This window comes from Heliangelus exortis, chromosome 20 (assembly GCF_036169615.1).
Source record: "Heliangelus exortis chromosome 20, bHelExo1.hap1, whole genome shotgun sequence".
Lineage (NCBI taxonomy): Eukaryota > Metazoa > Chordata > Aves > Apodiformes > Trochilidae > Heliangelus > Heliangelus exortis.
The window spans coordinates 10,562,036-10,583,229 of NC_092441.1; the positions used below are offsets into that span (position 1 = coordinate 10,562,036).

The following is a 21,194-nucleotide window of genomic DNA, read 5'->3' on the forward strand; positions in this document are numbered from 1 at the left end:
AACTCTTTAGACCTGTCTCTCATCCTGGACTTTGGCTCATCCCAGTGCAGCTCCAACATCCCAGTATCCTCCAACACATTGCCCAGAGGAGAACAAAAGCCATCCTGCCATTTGTAGGGTCATAAACTCTGTGCTTTGCCATTGAGTGTCACCCAGCTGCAAACACTGAGCTGCTCCAACTTGGGTTTGCTGGGAGGGAGGGAACCAAGGGCTCCAGACTGCTCAAAGGCTTTCATGAGCAGCCAGTTGCAAACATTTCCTGATGTCAATTATCCAGCAGCTTACAAATATCTGGCAATCTCCACTCAGTTTATGAGCTTGGAAGTCTGTTCTTTGCCATGGTGCTGTGCAACATCCATGAGAGCTGTGTGTGCTGTTTGAGATGGTTTCACTCAAAGTGGCACCTGTCCCTGGGGAAGAAGACTGTTCTTCAAACAAATGGCTCATTCTTTCAGCACTTGCATGGGAGGGGGGGGCAAGGAACTCTTTTCATCAACAAAACTCTCTCTGGGTACCACTGACAGCCAGAGTTTCCAGTCAAGGCACACTGGGGTGAAAGTGCAAGGAATGCCATTCGTCCTTGGAGCCAATCCCTCTGCTGTCAAGTCTCCATCCAAAGAAAACACATTAAAATCAATGCCCTTTAAAAAGGCAAGCCCTGATGAAACCCATGCCCCAAGCAGAGATGGTCAATCCAAGACTGTTCAGGAGGCAACCTCCAGCTGCCAGGCTGCTCCCCACAATACCCACCCCCAGTTTTCCCCACTGGAACATTGCTCCCCTTGCTGGAGCCAGGAGGCTGCTGCTCATTTGGCCCAGGCAGAGGGAGAGAAGCAAGGAGCAGGCAGGGCTGCACCTCCTCCTCTTTGCTCAGCCCAGAGAAAGGCAAATTCTCCCCTGACTCCCACAGTCACCCTGCAGAAAGCACATCCCCAGCCCAGAGGGGCTTCCCTGTTTCCTCACGGGCTGTGCTGGTGGTCTCCCAAACCGGGCTTTGCTGTCTCAGCAGCAGCTGTAATTATGGAACCCAAGGAAGCAGATAAACAAGAGCTGAATGACTTGGGGAGTGAATTTTTGTGATAACAAAGACAGAAGTCAGCCAGGCAGGGCATGGGGGGACACCGAAATTTTGAAATTTTGAAATTTATTTTGACTAAGGCACCCCAGCAGGGACCCTGCTGAACCAGACACTGTGCCCAGCTCAAAAGGTGAGCAGACATCAGTGAGAGCCCTGGGACCTCATCCAGCTCTGTGGAGACCCCTGCAGCCCCCCCCCCAGGACAGAAGTGTTCATTCTGGCCTGAACCCTCACTCAGCTACCACTAAACCCCAGCACTAACACTCAAACTCTGCTCACACTCCTGATCCTCACCCCCTTCAGGGTTCCCATACACCAGTCCCTCTCCCCAGTCCATCTGCCTCCTACCCTACAGCAACTCTCCAGCCCAGCCCTGGTTCCTCAGTGAACCAGAAGTCAGGGACACAAGAGGAGAAGCAGGGATCCTTGCAGCTGGTAAAAGAAACTATGAAGGGAAATGGTGGATTACCCACCACATGCTCTCTTCAGACCAGGAGTAGAAGAGATGCTTTGGCCAGAGATGAGTTAGTGGGCCCAGTGGTGGGGTTAATGGAGAAAATTTTATAGCCTGCTACTCAGAGGGTCAGGTTAGATAAGGCCTTAGATGTTTCCAGCCCTCAAATGTCCATATCTCTGAACAAATGGATGAGGGAACAATAAAGAGTCTCTTTCAGGCCACTCTACTCCTAAGTTCAATTAGAGAGAAGTTGGGCCAAGTTTATAAAGCACCAGCATCTTCCCCTGTGTTTGACATGGAAGGAAGCCAGGGCCAATCTCTCCATTCATCCCCCTGTCCCAGACCTCAGGGCTTTCTGCATCAGGTCCCCAGCTCTGACCTTCCAGGCTCATTCCTGGCTCTGCAAAGGACAGAACTGTCACGTGCATCCTCAGGATGTCCTGGGCCCGGGTTGTCCTCAGAGAATCCCAGCATGACTGAAGGAAATACTGGCAGTGGAGAGGGGGTTATGGTGGTGTGAGCAAGTACCTGCTGCTTGAGTCAGTCAAGGCAGGCAGCAGCAGCTTCAGTCCCTCTCTTGGCACTCCCTCCATGGCCTCCTGCAGCAGGAGCTGAAACCACACCATGTGCTGGGGACTCCCAAAGAGTCAGCATCTTCCTGCATCACCTTCTGGGCACTGGGAGCCCCTCTCTCACTGACATTTCTCCAATGCCTGTGAAGTAATCAGCAACAGCTCTCACACTGTCCTCTGCTGGAAGATGGCACCATTGGTTGTATTACACTGAGGGACCTCATCATGTTCTGAGATAATTCAAACACTGCTTCTTCCAAAATAAGCCACAAACTTGCATTTTACAGGCATTTACACTGATATCCCAGGATAAAACCACAACACCTCGTGTTTAAGCATTTTCCTTCACACCTCAGCCTACCTGTATCTCTAAATATTTCCTCCAAGGATCAGCTGCCCACTCCTGAAGTGCCTGCACCAGCCAGAACACTGGGTGCTGTTTTAGAGTGCCCAGCAGAACCAGCAGAATGTCCCTCATTAACAGGAGGGAATAACCCTGCTGAGACTGTAATGAAGCGTGGTTATTAACCCAAACCCACAGCACCTTAAAGTGTCAAGAGCCCTGAGCAGTGTTGTCACCTCTCACAGCGTGACCTCCCCTCTCCCACCCAAGGTCACCAGGAGAATCCTCACTCCATGGAGGAGCCTCTTCTGCTGCCTCATCAACTCCAGCTAAATGAATGTGGTTGTTAATCTGGACTAATCTACATATTATTTGTGGTGTTAATGCCTTTCATGACCCACCCCCCAGAGCCTCTGCTGTGTGACCCAAGCCCTTCACACCCTCAGCCTCCTGAAGCACTTTGCAATATTCACAGCCACAGACCCAGGGTCATTCATCCTCCCTGACCTTAAATATAAGAAAGTATATAAATATAAGAAAAAAACTAATTTAGGGGTGCCAGCCCTAGAGAATCACCTCCCAGAGACTTCTCTGCTTCTTTGCTGATCTTTTAGGAAGTCTGCAGAAATCAGGTATAGGAACCATCCCATGGTAACAACTACATGGTAAGAAAGAGGCCACAGCTTCTTTAATGGAGAAAAAAAGGTCAAATTGGGAAAAGAAAAAACATTTCAATGCAGTATTTTGAAGATGTTTTGAGATGTTTAAAGTTTTCTTTCCGAAGTCAGTTTGTTTCCAAAAATCACCAGCATTTAATTTTTAAAGGGAGATTTAAATGGTTTCAGAGCATGTAGCTGAAGTGAGATGAATCAAATAAACATTTAGGGTATTTTGTTTATTTTGATGAATAATCTTCCCCTTGGTGTGATCAGAAAGAAATTAAGAAACATTTTTTAGATTAACAAGTAAAAGTAAAAAATCAATTATTCAGAGTTCTAGTTCCGAGCTCGTTTGAAAAATCTACCTTTTTGATATGCTTGAGATCATTTAAATATATTAAGAAATATAGCCATGTGCAGCAAATTAAAGGATGCATCAAAATACTAGATGCAAAACAAAGGCTTTAAAACAAATCTCCATAAAAAACAGTGAAAACATTTTACAATTATTTATATTTCCAATAAACCAGGTGATTTTTCAATTAAAATGGAGATACAATCTTTCTTAAAAGTAATGAAAATGCAAATTCCCAGTACTAGATAAATTAGGCTGGGAAACCACATATATACAGAAAGTAGGTCACATTGCACTAAGTGAAAGAAGGAGGGAAAAGTGGAAAATTAAAGGCAAAAGGCAAACTGAACTCCAGTTCTTACTTCTCAACATCATCGTTTTTAAAAAAATACCCTTTAAGTTTTCTCTCCAAACACTGGATCAACAAGAAAAAGGCACTGAGGTCTGACTCTGACCTTCCTTTAATAACACACTGGTGGTTTTGCCTTTGGAGGGAAAAACATTTTGTAAGAGGAAAGACAAATAATCCCAACTAGATTAATAAATTTGTTAACAGAGAGCACTGAAAAACGACGTACCCTCAAATCAGGAGAGCCCTTCTGGTTTTATTTTAGCACTTTTCCTTTCTTTTTTTTTTTTTTTTTTTTTTTTTTTTTTTTTAAATAAATAAATAAATAAATGCAAAAAAAAAAAAAAAAATATATATATATATATATATTTGGAATACCACAGGGTGTTAGGAAAAACAGAGTCGACTCTGAGCTGCCAGAGGAGCTCAGCCCTGCTGGGCAGCTGAAGGAGGAAGCACTGGAGAGGCAGAGACCAGGTGGGGAGGAATCTCACCCTCCTCCTCCTCTCACTCTTGTTTTACTCCTGTCCCTGAGGTCACTGGGTTATTGAATTCCCCAAGTGGTGTCTCCCAGGACTGCAAGGCTGATCCTGCTCTCAGTGATCCTGCAGGAGAATTCCAGTGATGTTTCCTTGGAGCTGACACCTTGGTGTGTTGATCCGAGCTCTGGGCTGCTGGCAGGGCTGGGACCAAACTCCAGCATCTCCTCACGGTTCCAGGGAATGCAGACTGGAGGAGAAAAAAATATTAGAGGGAAAAATCGAGGTCAAAATGGGCATCACTGTCAGGTGTGTTTGATATTCCCAACACAGGGATCAGTCCTTGGGGTAGCATCTGCTGGAGCCCCCAGCCACACACAGTTTCTCCATGGGAGGAGGGCATTTCACTGCTCTGTCCCCTGGAAGATGAATCCAGCACCAGCCAAAACTTTCCTTGAGTGTCCACACTAAAAACTCCCATTGCCCATGGGGCACTGGGCTGTCCTTCAGCAACAGATTCACTCCTCAGGGAGGGTTTTCCTTCCAGCCAAGTCCATGCTGAAATAGGCCTGGAGAGAAAGCAGGAAGAGAATCAGCCCCTCTGAGTTCCAGGAAAAGGATTTAGCCCTTGGCAAGTGCCGGGTCCTGCACTTTGGCCACAACAACCCCATGGGGAGCTCCAGGCTGGGCACAGAGTGGCAGAAAGGGAGCTGGGAGTCTGGATTGCCAGGAAGCTGAAGAGGAGGCAGCAGTGTGCCCAGGTGGCCAAGAAGGCCAATGGCATCCTGGGCTGGCTCAGGAACAGCGTGGCCAGCAGGTCCAGGGAAGGGATTCTGCCCCTGTGCTCAGCTCTGGGGAGGCCACAGCTTGAGTCCTGTGTCCAGTTCTGGGCCCCTCAGCTCAGGAAGGAGATTGAGGTGCTGGAGCAGGTCCAGAGAAGAGCAAGGAGGCTGGGAAGGGATCCAGCACAAGTCCTGTGAGGAAGGGCTGAGGGAGCTGGGGGTGTTGAGGCTGGAGAAGAGGAGGCTCAGGGGAGACCTCATCACTCTCTCCAACTCCCTGAAAGGAGGTTGGAGCCAGGGGGGGGTTGGGCTCTTTTCCCAGGCAACTCTCAGCAAGACAAGAGGGCACAAGAGGTCTCAAGTTGTGCCAGGGGAGGTTTAGGTTGGACATGAGAAAGAATTTCTTTACTGAGAGGGTGATCAGACATTGGAATGGGCTGCCCAGGGAAGGGGTGGATTCTCCATCCCTGGAGATATTTCCAAAGAGCCTGGATGTGGCACTCAGTGCCATGGGCTGGGAACCACGGGGGGAGTGGAGCAAGGGTTGGACTTGGTGATCTCTGAGGTCCCTTCCAACCCAGCCCATTCTATGATTCTGTGATTCTATGACATGACACAGTTGCTGTCTCAGAACCAGGCACAAAACTCCAAGCCAGCTGTGCCCTGCCCTGAGACAGGATCAGCCTTCCCTCACCATCCCCTTTTCTCTCATCTTCTCATTCATTTTGTTTGCACCCTCGTTCATCTTGTGCTTTAAAAACAAAAAAATCCCCAAACAACCAAAATGAAGAAATTAATTCTTGCTCAAATTCTTTTCCTGATTACTGTGTAAATAATAATCCAGTAAAATGAGGGATACAAATCTCTTTTAATGATCACCAGATTTCTGCCCTTGCCTTTCAGACCCCAGCATCAGTAGTAAAATGTTTCGTCTTCTACCCATCAATTGATACTTAAATAATGCATAAAACTGTCTTATTAAATGCATGTTGAATATTTATTTGGAATCTCATCACAAGTTGAAAGATAACCTTCATTTTCAATTCCCTTTGGGATAATCAGCTAATTGGGCATCAGCAGAAGCTCAGTCTCTTCAGTCTGCTCCTCAGTGCTACAGCCCCTCTAACAACACCTCCAACATGCACCAAGAGGCTCTTGTGCTGCTTTGTCCACCCTGAGCTAATCCATAAGATGGACCTAGAAGGAAAGATAACAAAAGCAGTGGAGTCACCCACCTCTTCTTCAGGCTCGTTTGCTTTTGAATTTGGGCCAGAGCCAGGCAGGAAAAAGCTGATCACCTTCCTGAGAGAGCTGTGGGAATTGTGTCCTGGCAGCTGGGGCTTTCAGGTGAACTCAAGAGTTCTGTGGGACCTCCTGGCAGCAGGGCAGCAAGATCTGAGGCTTTTTTGTTCCTAATGTACTCTGCATTAAAGCATCTTGTGGTAAATTCCATTCTTTGAATTACAGGGGCTGGGATGCAGTCTGGGCTGTGTCTGACTGAGCAGCAGAGGTGTCACCCATTTGTCACAGCCAGGCAGGGGTTAATGAAGTCAGTGCCAGAGGCAGAAGACAACTCTTCTTCTTGTTGAAGATCCCTCTCTCCCCTTTTAAGCACAAACTGACTCAGTTCTGGAAGACGACTCCAGACCCCCAGCATGTAACAGCCCAACACTGGATGCTTGCTGGTAAATTGTCATTTATTCTGCTCTGATGGCTGTTCTGTTTTCTTCATAAAGAAACACGACTTTATCAGGGAGAAGGAGGTGCATTGTATCAGCCTGAGAAAAAGTCAAAAGGAGCAGTGGAATGGGGCCAGCCCAGCCCCACCTCATCTTGGAGAGCATTCCATTAAAAGCCCCTTTGGCAGATGGGCAGCTGCCAGTCTGAGATCTTCTGCAGTACAAGAGCTCACAACTCAGCACAGGGAAGAAATTCACTCGTGCCCAGAGCTCCCTGGGTCTTGGGCAGTTGCTGCAAATAGCTGCAGAGGGAGCAAACAGCAGCACTCCTGTGCATTACTGTCTCCCAGGCTTGTCCAACTCACTTTAAGAGGAAATTCAAACACTGCCTGGATGGCAAATGCCTCCTCATTTCCATACACTTCATTATTGCAAGCTGATGCTTCCATCATTCCAGGTCCTGGAGCAGGTCCAAAGGAGGCAACTTGGCTGGTGAAGGGACTGGAGCACAGATCCTATGAGGAGAGGCTGAGGGAGCTGGGGGTGTTGAGGCTGGAGAAGAGGAGGCTCAGGGGAGACCTCATCACTCTCTCCAACTCCCTGAAAGGAGGTTGGAGCCAGGGGGGGGTTGGGCTCTTTTCCCAGGCAACTCTCAGCAAGACAAGAGGGCACAAGAGGTCTCAAGTTGTGCCAGGGGAGGTTTAGGTTGGACATGAGAAAGAATTTCTTTCTGGAGAGGGTGCTCAGCCATTGGAATGGGCTGCCCAGGGAAGGGGTGGATTCTCCATCCCTGGAGATATTTCAAAAGAGCCTGGATGTGGCACTCAGTGCCATGGGCTGGGAACCACGGGGGGAGTGGAGCAAGGGTTGGACTTGATGAGCTCTGAGGTCCCTTCCAACCCAGCCCATTCCATGATTCTATGATTCTTTTCCCACTGCTTTTCCCATTGAGGAGTTCTCCTCCAGCACACCACAAGGCATCCCCTGGAATACAGGAATCACCCTCAGCATAAATCACTGCTACCTTTGTGCTCAGGAAATGTTTTCATCTTCATCCCTTTTCTTCCCAGACACCTGCATCAGTTTACACTGGACACTTCTTCCCTGGGATCAGCAAGGAAATGCAGAAAAACTCCAGAACTTCCTAATAATAACAGCCTCAAATTTTCACCAGCTCTGGGTTTCCTCCTGCATAAAAACAATAACACACATAAAAATCCCAGAGCACATACCCCAGAATTAACAAACTGTAAAGGATAGGATGGATTTTCTAGGATTATAAAGTGGCACACTAGTCCATGATTTTAAACTATTAGACAATAAGATCCTGTAAGAAAGGTCTAATCTGTGGCATTTTTGTCCAAAGTCAGCCTAATAGTGACAAAGAAAAGCCTTTCTGTGCTTTTGGAATGAGACCCAAGCAGGGTGCAGAGAGCAGCTGAGGTCCTGGTCTGCCTGAAACCAAACCTCATGGCATGATGTGTGGAGCAGAAAATCAACACAACTGACCAGAGAGAAAAAAAGGAGACGTGAAACAGCCAAAAATAGGCACTTTCTGGGCCAGTAACTCCTTCCTCCAGGCAGGCACCTTAGGAGGTGAGGAACCAGACGGTCTCTGCAGGGAGCTGGGGCCTGTTTGCTCCTCTGGTGGCAGCAAGGAGAACAGCCTGGGAAAAGATCCTTCCAGCCCTCACCAGCTCTTACTCCACCCCATACATTTAATTTCATAGCAGGATTTCCTCACCCCAACTCACTGGGCACTTTCTTCTGCCATTCCCCAGGGGTTCAGGGCTGCCCAGCAATGGGGTGCAGGCTCCACCTGGGTCCCAAAATCCACTGGGAACCAAACCAGAGGGATTGACACCCAGGGAGAGGAGCTGCCTCTCCCCACAGCAGCTCTTCCCTCCTCCCAGCCACAAGGACACAGGCATCCAGGGAGATGGATAAACTGTGCCACGGAGCCAAAGGTCCTTTCTTATCTCTCTGCATGGATGAATAAAGGCTCTCACTGGAACCTTAAATATTTTCACCATCAATCACCTCTATATTAACATCCAACGCATGTGGGCAACAGACCAGCCCAGGTTTTTTTGCTAGGAAAGCTGACACTCAACATCTGACTGTCTCCCATGAAAAGGTGATGAGGAAACCTTGTCTCTGAGGGGCATCTGACAGCTCCTCCACCATCTCCATCAGGTCTCTCCACAACAGCCCCTGCAGGAGAAGTGACAGATTCTCTGGGATTGCTGGGATCCTGACTGGAGATGCAGCATGGGGGCCTTCAGTTTCCAGATGGTTTGAGTTTTCTGTATATGTGGAAAAAAATAAAACGAGTCCTTAAAACTGAGAACAGTGATAGTGGCTTGGGAGGGGGGGTTGGACTGGACTAACTGAAATGGGTGGTGGATCTTTCACCAGTGTTTCACACATGTAGAGGGAGAACAAAAAAAAATGTGACAATTGATATTTTGTGGGTTATTTAACTCCTCCAACTGATTTTGCATGAAACTGGCTTCAGTTTTCATTCCCACCTTCTCTTCTAAGTTTTGCTTTTTCAAGTCTTCCCCATCTTCTCTTCCCACACAGAAAACGGAGGAAAAATGAGAAATTAATAACTCACTCTTTCCCATACTTTAGCTTTTCCAAACACCTTTCTCAATCCATAATCAACCCCTTCTCCAGGTAGCCTCCAAGGTGTTTCAATAACTCAATGCCTACACTTAGGTTGCTAATTTCATGCTTCCAGCACCAAAAATATGAGCTGGTTTTAAAAAATGCTGAGCATGCAGCAGCTCCCAATAAATTTCACACCCCTGCGAAGGTTCTGTTGTCGGGAGCTGTTTTCATCCTTTCCTTTGCAGGCTGCCTTCATTCCTGCCTTCCCTTGGGTCAGGGAAAGGCTGTCAGTGACATCTCCCATTTACCAGGTGCAGCAGTATAAACTCAGAGTAACTCCACTAAACTTAATGTGCTTAATGTAGATACCCTGGATTTGTGCTGCTGCAAATGAGATCAGAATTTGTCCCAGCCAGAGGAGCCAGGAGGAGGTCAAACACTTTACATACATTACCTCCTCCTTGGCATGCTAATGATGTGCAGCTCTCCAGTGCTTCTCCCCAGGCACTGCAGTTCCAGGAACAGCACTAAAAGGATACAGACTTCCCCACAGGAGCAAGTGTGTGAGCAGCAATGAGACCAACCTGGCTGGGACAAAGCTTCTTTTGGTGAGCTGGGAGAGGGACAAGGTGGTGGCATCCAAAAGGGATCAACAAACCCAGCTTTGGAGATGCTGCTGTCCCACTGTAAGAGGACACAGCAGATGCTGGAGATGGAGATGCTGCTATCCTGACCACTGGAATGCCTTTCCCTCCCAGGAAAATCAGTGCTGGCCACTCCAGCTGCCACGCTGGTCATGAGCACCTTCCCCACCAGCCAAGGAGCACGCTGAGTGGTCTGGGATGGCACAGACACACTCTGGGACACTCTCACCTCCTCTTCCCTGGGCCACAAGAGTCCCAAGGTGGCAGGACACAGCCTGCAATGACAACTGCTGCTCTGGCTTCTGCTTTGCTTAAAGCCTTAAATTCAACCTTAAAACTTAAATGCCTCGCCTGATTTTCAGTTCCTGCCATCTGTTCCTGGTTTTCCTGAGGTTACCTGTGCAGCTCCAGTGTCTGAACGTGGGCTGAAGCACATGTGGTTTGAAGCTGGATGTTAATTAGAAACATTTAGTGTGTCACATCTATGATTAATGCTCAGAGTTTCAAATTGAAATGACCCAGAGCCCCAGAGATCCGCTCCCCATCCCTACTGCAAGACTTTGGGGAGAGGGGGGAAAGGGATTTCTTAAAGCAAAACAAGGTCAGAGGCTTGGCCAGTGTAAAGCAGCCTTATTTATGTTGGAAGCAACCAAGGCTACTTGTTCCATCTTAAAATCTGGCCTAAAAACTGTAGACTTAATGTAGACATTAAAAATAATAGGAAAAATGTCACAAGACTGCTCTAACTCAGCTTTCTTATTAACAAACATAGCTGCAGGGCATGATTTGGGGTGCTCATCATTCCCATTGTAACTAAGAAGTATTATTTGTAATAACCTTTTAAATTTGTCTCTTAGTTAGTCAGGGAGGAAAATCTGATTTCCGTTTACTTCATTTACTTCATTATAGTGCTTCTGGTGTCAGAATAATCCAGGATTGCTTTGTTTTGACCAGTGGAACAGACCCAGTTTTCATAGGGTAAAAAGGATTGTAATGACTGGGGGGGAAAAAAAACAAAACAAAACAAAACAAAACAAAACAAAACAAACACACACACACACACACACACAAAAAAAAAAAAAAAAAAAAAAAAAAAAAAAAAAAAAAAAAGAAAAGAAAAAGGGACAAAAAAAGAGCAGAAGACAATGAAACATTTGGCTATTCATCAGGTTCAGTACTAATTTCACAGTTTCCTTTTTTTTTAAAAGAAGCACAGACACTTAGCAGATAAAAGCTTCCCCTCATCTCTGCTACTCTGAACTTCCAGGACCTGACCAAAACATGCAAGAAGTTTCTTCAGGTCAGTTCTGGGACAGCCTTGCTTTGGCAGAGAATCGCAGAGCTCCAGATCTCAGGGGTCCAACCCAAATATGTTTTGAATTTTGCCATATATCTGGCTCATTACACTCCTGATAAAGAGTCCCAAGATAGTAGTGTCAGTGAACTATGGAGTGTTTCTTGGGAGCAGCACAAACACCCCATAGCACATCTCTGCCCAGGCTGTTCACCTCTTCCCATCAAATGCTTGACAATATCCTGATAGGGTATCTGAAAAAAATACTGGGTGACCATGAAATGAAAGGCAATCACATCTACATTTACACATGGCAGCAATCAAAAATTCTGCCTTATTCTAAGCATAAATTTTCTTAATATTCTTTAAAACTTGTGATTTTGATGCCATTGCCTATGAATACTTGCAATACACTACCAAGTTTTGAAGCTGCTGAGTGCTTCTTGCCCTCACTTGTTTACACAACTTTGCCAAAGTTAATGATTTGAGATGAGATTTTACATGGGAACAATCTGCCTCTGGCCATGTTTTCTCTTTAATTAATATCTAAAATAACCTCTCCCTTTCAGGGATGAGGACAGAACCAAAAATAATTCTAAGTTAAACAGTTCAAGCAAGTCCTTCCTTAAAACTCCCTCACTGCCTTTCCCAGTTTGGAGCAGGTGTTTTATTGGGGGTGTCCCTGTGGTTGTCCTTAAGAAAGCGTGGGCAATTTACAAGGTTTTGTAAAGCCAGAGTTTTCAGAAGCTGAGAAAAACCTACATTTCCAGAAACCTCAACCCATCCAAGGCCCTTTCCACCCCAGAGTTGGCCTCTGCTCAGCTGCAGCTCTGGCAACCAAGGAAGACCCAGAGAGGTCAGAGGGCTGGAGGAGGGTGGATGGGATCTCCTGGTATGAATTGTTTGGTTTGAACTCACTATCCCTGATTACAGCATTAAAAAAAAAAATAAAAAAAATAAAAAATTAATCTTTGTATCCTGCTTCAGGGGAACTGCTGAGCAGCAGACATCAGAGAGGGGTTTGTGCACAGGTCCTGCTCCAAGTGACACGAAGAGGAGGGAAGAGCAAAGTCAGTAGTGCTCATCACCTTTTGGACAGGTGGAGGAAAGGTGCTCAATCCTTACAAATCAACCTGTACCAAAAAAATCCTCCTTGCTGATGCTGATGAGAAGAGCCAGGGTGTGATGTCCATTGAGCTGGGATGGGGACCTGCAGACAGGAGCACCCAGGACACCCCAGGCAGGGGCCTGCAAAAGATTGTTGGGATGTCCCCATTTTGGGAGACCCATACGAGATGGTTGGAAGAGTCATCGAGAGCTTCCAAGCCAGGCACTTCCCAAAAGTCAGCCCCAGGGACTGTACTGGGAGTTTGGCACTAAAAAAGTCAGAGAGCCTGGCTCAGAAACACACAGTTCAGCACAGGCACAAAGAACAGACTGACCCATTAAACCTTCTACAAACAGCACTGCAAGAGCCTTTATATTCTCTGAACCTTTGGCAACCTTGAGCAAGCATTCAGTTCAGGCTGGCTTCTAGAAGCTGGCAAATTTCTGGGGCCTCTTTTTTGCTTTAAGCTGGTTTGCTTCCTCCAACTGTGCATATTTTAAAGGACTTCTGGTATCTGAGACCACGGTCACTAAAAATAAAACAGGCAACAGGAACTAATGGACTGCGAGCACAAGCTGTTTCTAGGCTGCAAGAACAGATACTGAAGCTTTCTGCTTTCTTTCTCTGCCTGCTTTCTGCTTTTTCCTTCCAGAATTCCCTCTTTTCTTAACTCAAATCCCTTAATCTCAGTGCTGATAAGTGTAATCACTCTAATATGCAGCCATCTGAGCAGCTCAGAAATGTCCATCTCGGGCCAGTCCCTCTCATGGTGAGGAAGAACACATATGAAAAGCACGTGGACTCCTTCAGAATTTTAATTTAAACCAAATACGGAGTCAAGTGAGGATTAATCCCATTTCCACTGGAGCTGGCTTTTGTTGGGGGTTTCGGAGTCCTCGTTGCTCTTTAATCAAAGGAAGAAAATGATGATGGGGGTCGGCAGTTGGAAGAGCTGATGGAGACTGGATTTTCTCCAGACTCTACTGTACTACAGCTGGAGCAGCTCCACTGCTGCTGCTCCGTGGCCGTATCCGAGTCTGGGTGGGGGGAAGCAGTGGCTGCAGAGGCAGGAACAGCTCCCGAGGGATGCTCATTCCCACAGCTCTGGGAGCTGTCTTGCTCCTCACCAATACATGATAATCTATGAGAATCTATAGGAATACATGAGAAGCCCTAACAGCACCCACCAACCAGGAGAATCAAAACTATAATAAGTGTAATGCCATTTTGTTCAGCATCTGGGGAAATCTGAGATGAAACGGAGTGGGATAATTTCTCCAATTAAAACTGAAAATGTCATCACCAACAAATTTTTTTTTATCCCTATAAGAAACACCACTGCACCATGTACTGCACTGTATATTAGTACTGCAGACCATGTCACAACTCCTGTTCTTAAGCAGCCCTTATTAAAGATAAGCCCCATACTAACACTAATCCCAGCTGCAAAGCACCGGATCACATCTCCTAAATACCACAGGTACTGCACGATCAGTTTGATTTCCAGGCCTGTGAAATTTCCAAAGGAAAAAGTTTGATTCCCGCTCAGTGGAGCCATCTGGGTATCCTCCCACTGAAGCTGGAATTCAAACTATTCAGGCAAATTAGCTGAAATTTGAACTGGGCTCGAGCTAATTAGCTTAAGCCACGTTGGGCGCCATAAATCTGTCAGGGTTTTACACTGGGCTGGCAATTAACCAAAGGACAAATGTTCCCTATGAATCCATCTCCCCTCCCTGATAAAGAAAGGAGAGAGAATAAGGGAGAGAGACTGATGGGTTGGAAACTAAACTACACAGCTTTAATGAAACAGTAATGATAAAAAGGAAGAATTATTAAATATATACAAGAATACAAAACCCCAATGCCACGTTCCTCCCCTCTCCCCCAGTAACTCTCCAACGTCACCCCCGAGGCTGCAGGGCAGCTCTGGGACACCCCAGGCTGGAGACCTGGAGTCAGCAGCAGTTGGGAACTGCAGGCAGGAACACATGGATTCAGGAGGGCATGGATCAGGAATACAGAGAGAAAAACAGATGGAATCCTCCCAGGATGCTGAAACGAAAAGGAACAGGTGAAGAGGGGCTGAAGGAGAAAGGATTTGACCCTCATGATCCCTCAAATGAATACCAAGTATGAGGCATATGGGATGGAATACTCTGTTTGGTCAATTTTCATCATTTATCTTTTCTACTCCTCCCTAAAGGAGGGTTGCAGCTGTGACCTCTTCACTCCCTTTCTCTTTCTGAAGCCCAAGATGTTCCTCAGAACTGAGCTGTTCCCTTGGTTCTGCAGCCCATTCTCCAGCCATAACCATAAACATTGAGTGTTACCAGTCCTGGAAGCAGACACTGACTGAGAAACTTGCTCTTAATTTCAGCAAATACACCTCCTGACAAGAGACTGAGCTGAAAGCAAAATGACAAGACAGAAAATTCACTCTGTTCTGGCCCAAACCAGGACACTGCCCCACGTCCTGAGTTGTTATTAATGTATCAGAGATATGAGCCCATCCTTGGGCTCTGGGTTTTTGGCAAACAATCCAAGGATTGTACAAGGGGTCAGCACAGAAACACACTGCATGGCAAACACCTCTGCCAGGGCACAGTGGCACCCCAGGAGGCAGGGGCACCCCAGGAGGCAGGGGCACAGGGAAAAAGGTGATGGTGAGAGCAGTGGCTGCAGGGTGTGGATCCTTCCCCAGTGCAGAAGAAACCTGTTTTACAAGCAGCAGAGTGGTGAAAGGCCTTGGGGAAGCTCATTACCACTTGCAGTGGGTCAAATCTTTGGAGCCTTTGAGGGGGAAGGTGGGAGAAGCATTTGGAAGCAGCAGCTGCACTCTGACTTGGTACTACTCAGGTACCCAGAACGTTGGCTTTCCAGTCATGTACCTTATTAGAGATTATAAGTTTTAATTAACTTGCTTAGCAGTTCTTGAAGGACCACAAATTTCTCTAACAAGACAGCCCACTTATTACACAGGCTGGGATGCTTTCAGCAGTGCAAATATTCAGGGCTGGCTCCCTTTTCCTGTCTCTCAGACCACCACCAACCACAGAACAGGTGAGAGAGGTTTGGCTCCAAATGGCCCATGACACAGCTGATTTTCTTGCAGATGGGGATGTGAAGCCAGGGATGCAACAGCAACAGCAGCCAAACCCAGGAGTGGGCAAACAGAGGTCCAAGCACTCCGGCCTCCCCCAGCACAGCTCCTGCCAACCACAGTGGGGCACCTTGCCCTGCATGGGTAACAGCAAGAAGCAAGCCCGAGCACAAACAAATGCTCAAATCTGAAAATACAAAGCATGAGAAAATCCCTAGCCTAGGATGAGAATAGGGTGACCCACTCTGAGTACAAGGTGACCTCTTTTTTTTCCCCGTTTATGAGAGTTCTGATCCCCCATGCAGCCACACTGTGAAATCCATTTGAAACATCAGAGGGAGATTGTGCATCAAACTAAAATGCATTCTTCTACCCACCAGCCCCCCTATAGGACAACAAAAGGCTCCCCCTTTCTCTGCTACACCCATTCCAATACTCTTTGGCTCAGCAGCAAAACTACTTCATGGAAATCAAGCCTGCATTTGATTCCCTTGAAAATCCAAATTGAGATGCTTGAATTCATTTTATTCTATTTTCTTAAGCCCAAATAGAAAAATAGGTTTATACATATAAATAAATAAATAACCTGCCATTTAAATCCTGTTCAGGCAATTAGCTCAGTGCTGAGCTCTGTGCTAATGCCATCGCCTTGCTTTGTTTGTTCCTATTTATACTGCTCTTTAAAGTTCATTAAAATCACTGCTGCTATCTCACACAGAACAACTGCTCAAAACATCAGTGTCATGCAGTCAAGAAATTTATGCTTTGAAGTTCCCTCTTTTATGCATTTTTATCAGGCCTTTCTCTCCTTTTTTTTTTTTTTTTAATTTTTTTTCATTTTTTTAAATTTTTTTTCCCTTAATGACTAAACCAGTTTCATGCTCTTCACAGTTATTCCGAAATCTGCTCCTCCTGACATGGAGCTGATACATCATTCCTCACTCATAACCCTTTTCCTCATTTTCATCATTTCTCTCCCCGCTTGCTTTGGCTCTCTGCTAAGTCCATCACAGCTTTGTTTTTATGTCCTCATCACTGTATTTTATAGCCCTCTAAAGCCTAGAGAGCTGCTGCAGAAATCACAGACACCAGCCCTTTGATGGTTGTGTTTGTGTGGCAGCTGGGAAGGGGCAGGACACAGACAAAGCCCCTCAAAGCCTCAGATCCAGGGCTGCAGGCAGGGGTGATGAAAGGGACCAGGTGAATGCTCTCCTCTCCAACCCCAAATGAGACAAATTACCTTCTTTCTGCAGTTTTTCCAAAAGGGCTCAGCCCAGTCCCCCCACCCCCCAGTGACCTGCTGCTTGGCCGGGATGAAAACCCCCAGGGACAGGAGAAGTGGCTGCCCCAGGGGATTGCTCAAAGGGCTTTTGAGTTCCCTGCTCCCCTGCCAAAAACCAAAAGGAAACATCTGCAGCTGAGAACCATCACTCAGTGACCAGGGACAGGCAGTGCAGAGCCCAGGAGCAGGTGGAGGATGCCTCTAACAAAAAGATGGGTTTGGCTCTGAGCTGCCTGGAGAAGGAGGAGACACCAGACTCACTTCCCTGCATCCTAAGGATGGTGGCTGACAGCCCTGCACCACAACACCCTTCCTGTCCAGAGAGTGTCCCTGCCAGGACACCATGGGACAGAATCTCCAGTGCCACCTACAGATTGTCCCCACTGTGGCCAAAGACAACATGTTCAGGTGCCATAAATCCATCCTAATGGACACTACAGGAGCCCATCCCAACACAGCCCTTGCCCCATGCCAGCCCTGGGACAGGGATGTGATGCCTCAAATGCTTTGGTGTCTCAGCTGACATCTCAGAGGTGCAAGAAGAACCAGCACTGCCAGGGAGTGCCTGCTCTAGAGTCCCAAAATAACCAATTTTAATGAACATTACTAAAAAAAGTGTTCTTTTCAGTCTGGTGTGTAACACCACCTCTCCTGGGTACCTGCACACCAGCTCACAGAGGATTGGATGTGGGTTGATCTTGCACATGGCCATCAGTAAAGTCCAGATCACTGACTATCACCTGCCTGAACCAGGAACCTGCTCTCTTCTGCTGGTCTGAAGAGCTTTTGGATTAGACACGGAGGCTGATAAAGACCAAATACCTGCATGGTTATTCAGAACCAGGACTGCAGATTATTTTAGTTCCATATACTCAAATTTCGCTTTTTGCCTAAAAGAGTTAAAAATACTGTTCGAGCTGAACACAGGCTACAACACTGCATAATTTGGTACCTTCCCCCTTTAGAAAGTGATATTTCCCTCTTACCCAGAAGAACTGGAGAAACTTGTGTGCTGAGAATGAGCAGAAGACTTCTGTCGGGAGCCAGGCTTGGTTTGCAGCCTGCAGTAATTAACGAGTGCTGTAGACCATCACTTAATATGATACAAAGAGCACTGCCAAATCTCAGGATTATATCTGGAGCTTTACTCTCAAGTCCCCTGTGTCTGAAAACATGTGATTTTAAGAAAACCTCAGCTTTCTTTTTTTTAAATGCTCTTCTCAATTTTACGGCTGCAGAGGAAAAGCTCAAAAAAGGAATGGTAAAAGCTATCACAAGCAGAACAAAGAGTTCAGTATTAATGTTTGGGGGCTTTTAACTTCTCTTTCTGAGCTGTCTTTTGAGCTGAGGGCCTGATTCATGGTATTTTGGCCACCAGCTGTTGGTGGTGCTCCATCTGTCACAATAAACAGGCACCAAGCCACCTCTAAAAAGTTTTAACAACAGTGCTGGCTTCCAGACACGAAGGATCAGATGGCTGGGACATGTCACCACCACCATGTTAGCACCTTGTACAGAGGAGACACCACCTCATCTCTTTGAGGACTTTTTAAAGAGAAAACCAATTTTTTTCCCCACTACAACACGGGTAATCCTAGCCGTGAGGTTCTCTCATTTGGCTGAGCTGAACGCAGCAGACTTAAACAGTTCCCAGTTCTGGTTTCAGTCCACAGCTCTTTCAACTCATCCACCACAAATCAAATGAGAGTTTGAAGGACAAACTGCCCTTTCTGGTGAGCCCAGGCAGCCCAGCCCAGTGTCTGCACCAGCAGACACAGAAGAGCTCAGCCACGCTCGGCTCTCCCCGTGGATCGCCGTCCTCTTACTCTTCTGATGACAGCTCAGCAGCAGGAGAGAAATCTAATTTCTCAGCATCAGATTTACAGCTGAAGTGGGCCTATCTGACAAGGGAAGGCATTGTGCTTATTCAAGCTGATCAAGAACCTGAGAGTAATTTCTATGGAAAAAAGGTTTGCTTTAATAGACCGATATTGAAAGTGAACTCAAATGGCTCAGGGCATCAGATGAACGCAACACAAGAAGGATTTGATTTTCAGATGCTTTCTTTTCTTCTTTCCCTGAATGCCTACAGGTCTCAACAGGGATGTGGTGTCCAAACAACCCCTAAGCACCTAGGAGGCTCTGCCTGGAACTCTGTGCCACTCATTTTCCCAGTTTTCCAGGGGAAAGTGGCCAATAACCATCCACATGGTTATTGGAAAGGGAAAGGATGTCCAGCACAAGACCCAATAAAAACCTGGTGCCATCTATTCCACTGGCATTATCACACATTGCCAGAGCAAGAAGGCAGCAGGCAATGAACCCCATCCCAGGAGCCCACACGGGCAGCAGAGTCAGCAGCACCCATCCCACCAGCTCGGAAGGCCAAGGGCATTCAGAAAACCCTACAGCACGTGTGGGAAGCTCAGAGCTTGACCCCAATCCAGAACACCAGGGGTTAACATCAGACTGCATTAAATGCACTATCAATTCCATCAGGTTTTTAAGCCTGATTTGTCTGCCTTTTCCAGACATTCTCCACCAGGGTCTTGAACATGAGCCTGATGTAAGGCATGGATGGAGACCGAGTGTGCACACAGAGTTTTGTGGGGTGAAGTGAAGGACCATGAGAAGGCACCACCCCCCCAGTAACCCTGGAGAGAATTCTGGGTTGAAATACCTAAACCAGGCTTGACCTGCAACGGGATGGAAGGTTCCTGCTCTGGTTATTATCATCCTCTGTTCGGATCCTAAATATTTACCTCTCTGGATGGAAGCCTGCGGTTCAGACTCCCCAATGGTGCAGGTGTTGATGGACTCCCAGAGAACTTCCAGACGGTGCTGGAATCCCATCTGCTGCTCAGCCCTCCTCTGGTTCACTGAGCTGTGCAAGGGGCAGGGATGAGCCCATCCCTCCCTCTGCTCCCAGTGTTACCCCTTCCTAACCTCCAGTAACACTGCATGGGGCTCAGAGGGGCTGCCCTGCAAACCCATGGGCACAACCCAAACACCACTGCTCCCAGCTGCAAAAGCTGATCCCACTTCTCTGCCTCCTCTTCCACCCCACCCACCAGTGCAGGGAGAGCTCTTTCCTGTGCCAGCTCCACACTGATCTTGGCAGTGCTCAGAGGGCCCTTGGTGGACATCCACAGACTCTCCTGGGTTCTTTTTTTTTTTTTTTTTTTGTACTCTTTTGAAGGAGTCCTGCAGCAGCACTGCTCTGATGCAGTGCCATACCCTCCAACATGGAGTGTTACCCTCACTACCAACACCCTACAAACCAGAATTTTGGGGTTGCCCCATCACTCAGGCAGGCTACCAGCCCCAAGGAGCCTGCACATGAGCTGTGTGATGGAAAATGAATAACTGGAGCTAGGACTGTGATAATATCTGAGAACAGTCATGCACTGAGGTCCTACCATGTTGTTTATAAAGCCAAAGCAGGCAGCAATCCAGGCAGAGCCACACGGGAACACCAGAGGATCAAGCACACGAGGCCCCTCACTTGCACAGACAGGACATAAAGCAGAAACATGGAATTTATTCCACTCTATACTGGGCGGGACTGGAGCTTCTCCTCCCTCCCCTTGGTGACTTAGTAGCCACCAACTATGCCTCCCATGGCAACTCGCAGGTTTGCTTCAAAAAAATTCATCCTGTTTGCAGTTTCTCATACCTGCTAATCTCTCCTGGGCTTCCTCAGCTGCTCCAGAGCCAGGGTCAGGCTGAGCCACGGCTCACAGGGCTCTCTGAGTCTTTTTTCACCTTGCTGCCTGGCTGACATCCCTGCTGCTGCAACGCAAAGGCAAGGGATGGGCTTTGGATGCTCAGCTCTGGTGCTTCGTTCTGTGGGAAGGAAAACCAGTGGGAACTGTAAGAGCAAGTTGAATGCAAGCTCAGATGGTAACAGTGCTGGAGAACTCCGGAGTGGCTCCAAGCTCTGCCTCAGGCACTTCCAAGGGCCCCAGCTGCTCATCTCTGCAGCTCCAAAGACTTTGCAAAGTCACTTCTGCAATCTCACCCAGGCTCCCAGAATCCAAAGGCTCCTTCCTCCCTGCAAAAAACCCCAATGCCCCTTTTAAATAACACAACCAGCAAGGTAGCACCCCAAAGCTATCCCTACCAAAACTAACGAGCCCTTCCACCCAGCAGCCACAGGACACCTTCTGGGAAGAAACCAGAAAAGGGACACAGGGGCAGAGATCACACAGCAGCTGCTGCAAAAAAAGAGGTTCCTGTTCCCAGCATGGAAAGGTTCCTGTGCACATAAATAAACCCCAGGGCCAGGTCTTTCTGGTCATGCTGATAACAATTTCCTCAACTCCTTTCAGTAGCCATGGTATTTTTTCCATAAGAAACTCATCCCACCTCATACCTCAGACTGGTCCTCAGCC

The 21,194-nt window shown here is 47.2% G+C and overlaps 1 long non-coding RNA gene across 1 annotated transcript in view; it reads right to left on the reverse strand.

The window, feature by feature from the left end:
* The window catches only part of LOC139805645 (uncharacterized), a 61,205-nt gene extending 40,564 nt beyond the window's left edge, over window positions 1–20,641 (reverse strand). The window contains exon 1 of the long non-coding RNA XR_011729942.1: window positions 20,477–20,641. This is a non-coding gene — a long non-coding RNA (uncharacterized lncRNA). The remainder of the gene's footprint in view (window positions 1–20,476) is intronic.
* Window positions 20,642–21,194: the final 553 nt, after the last annotated feature.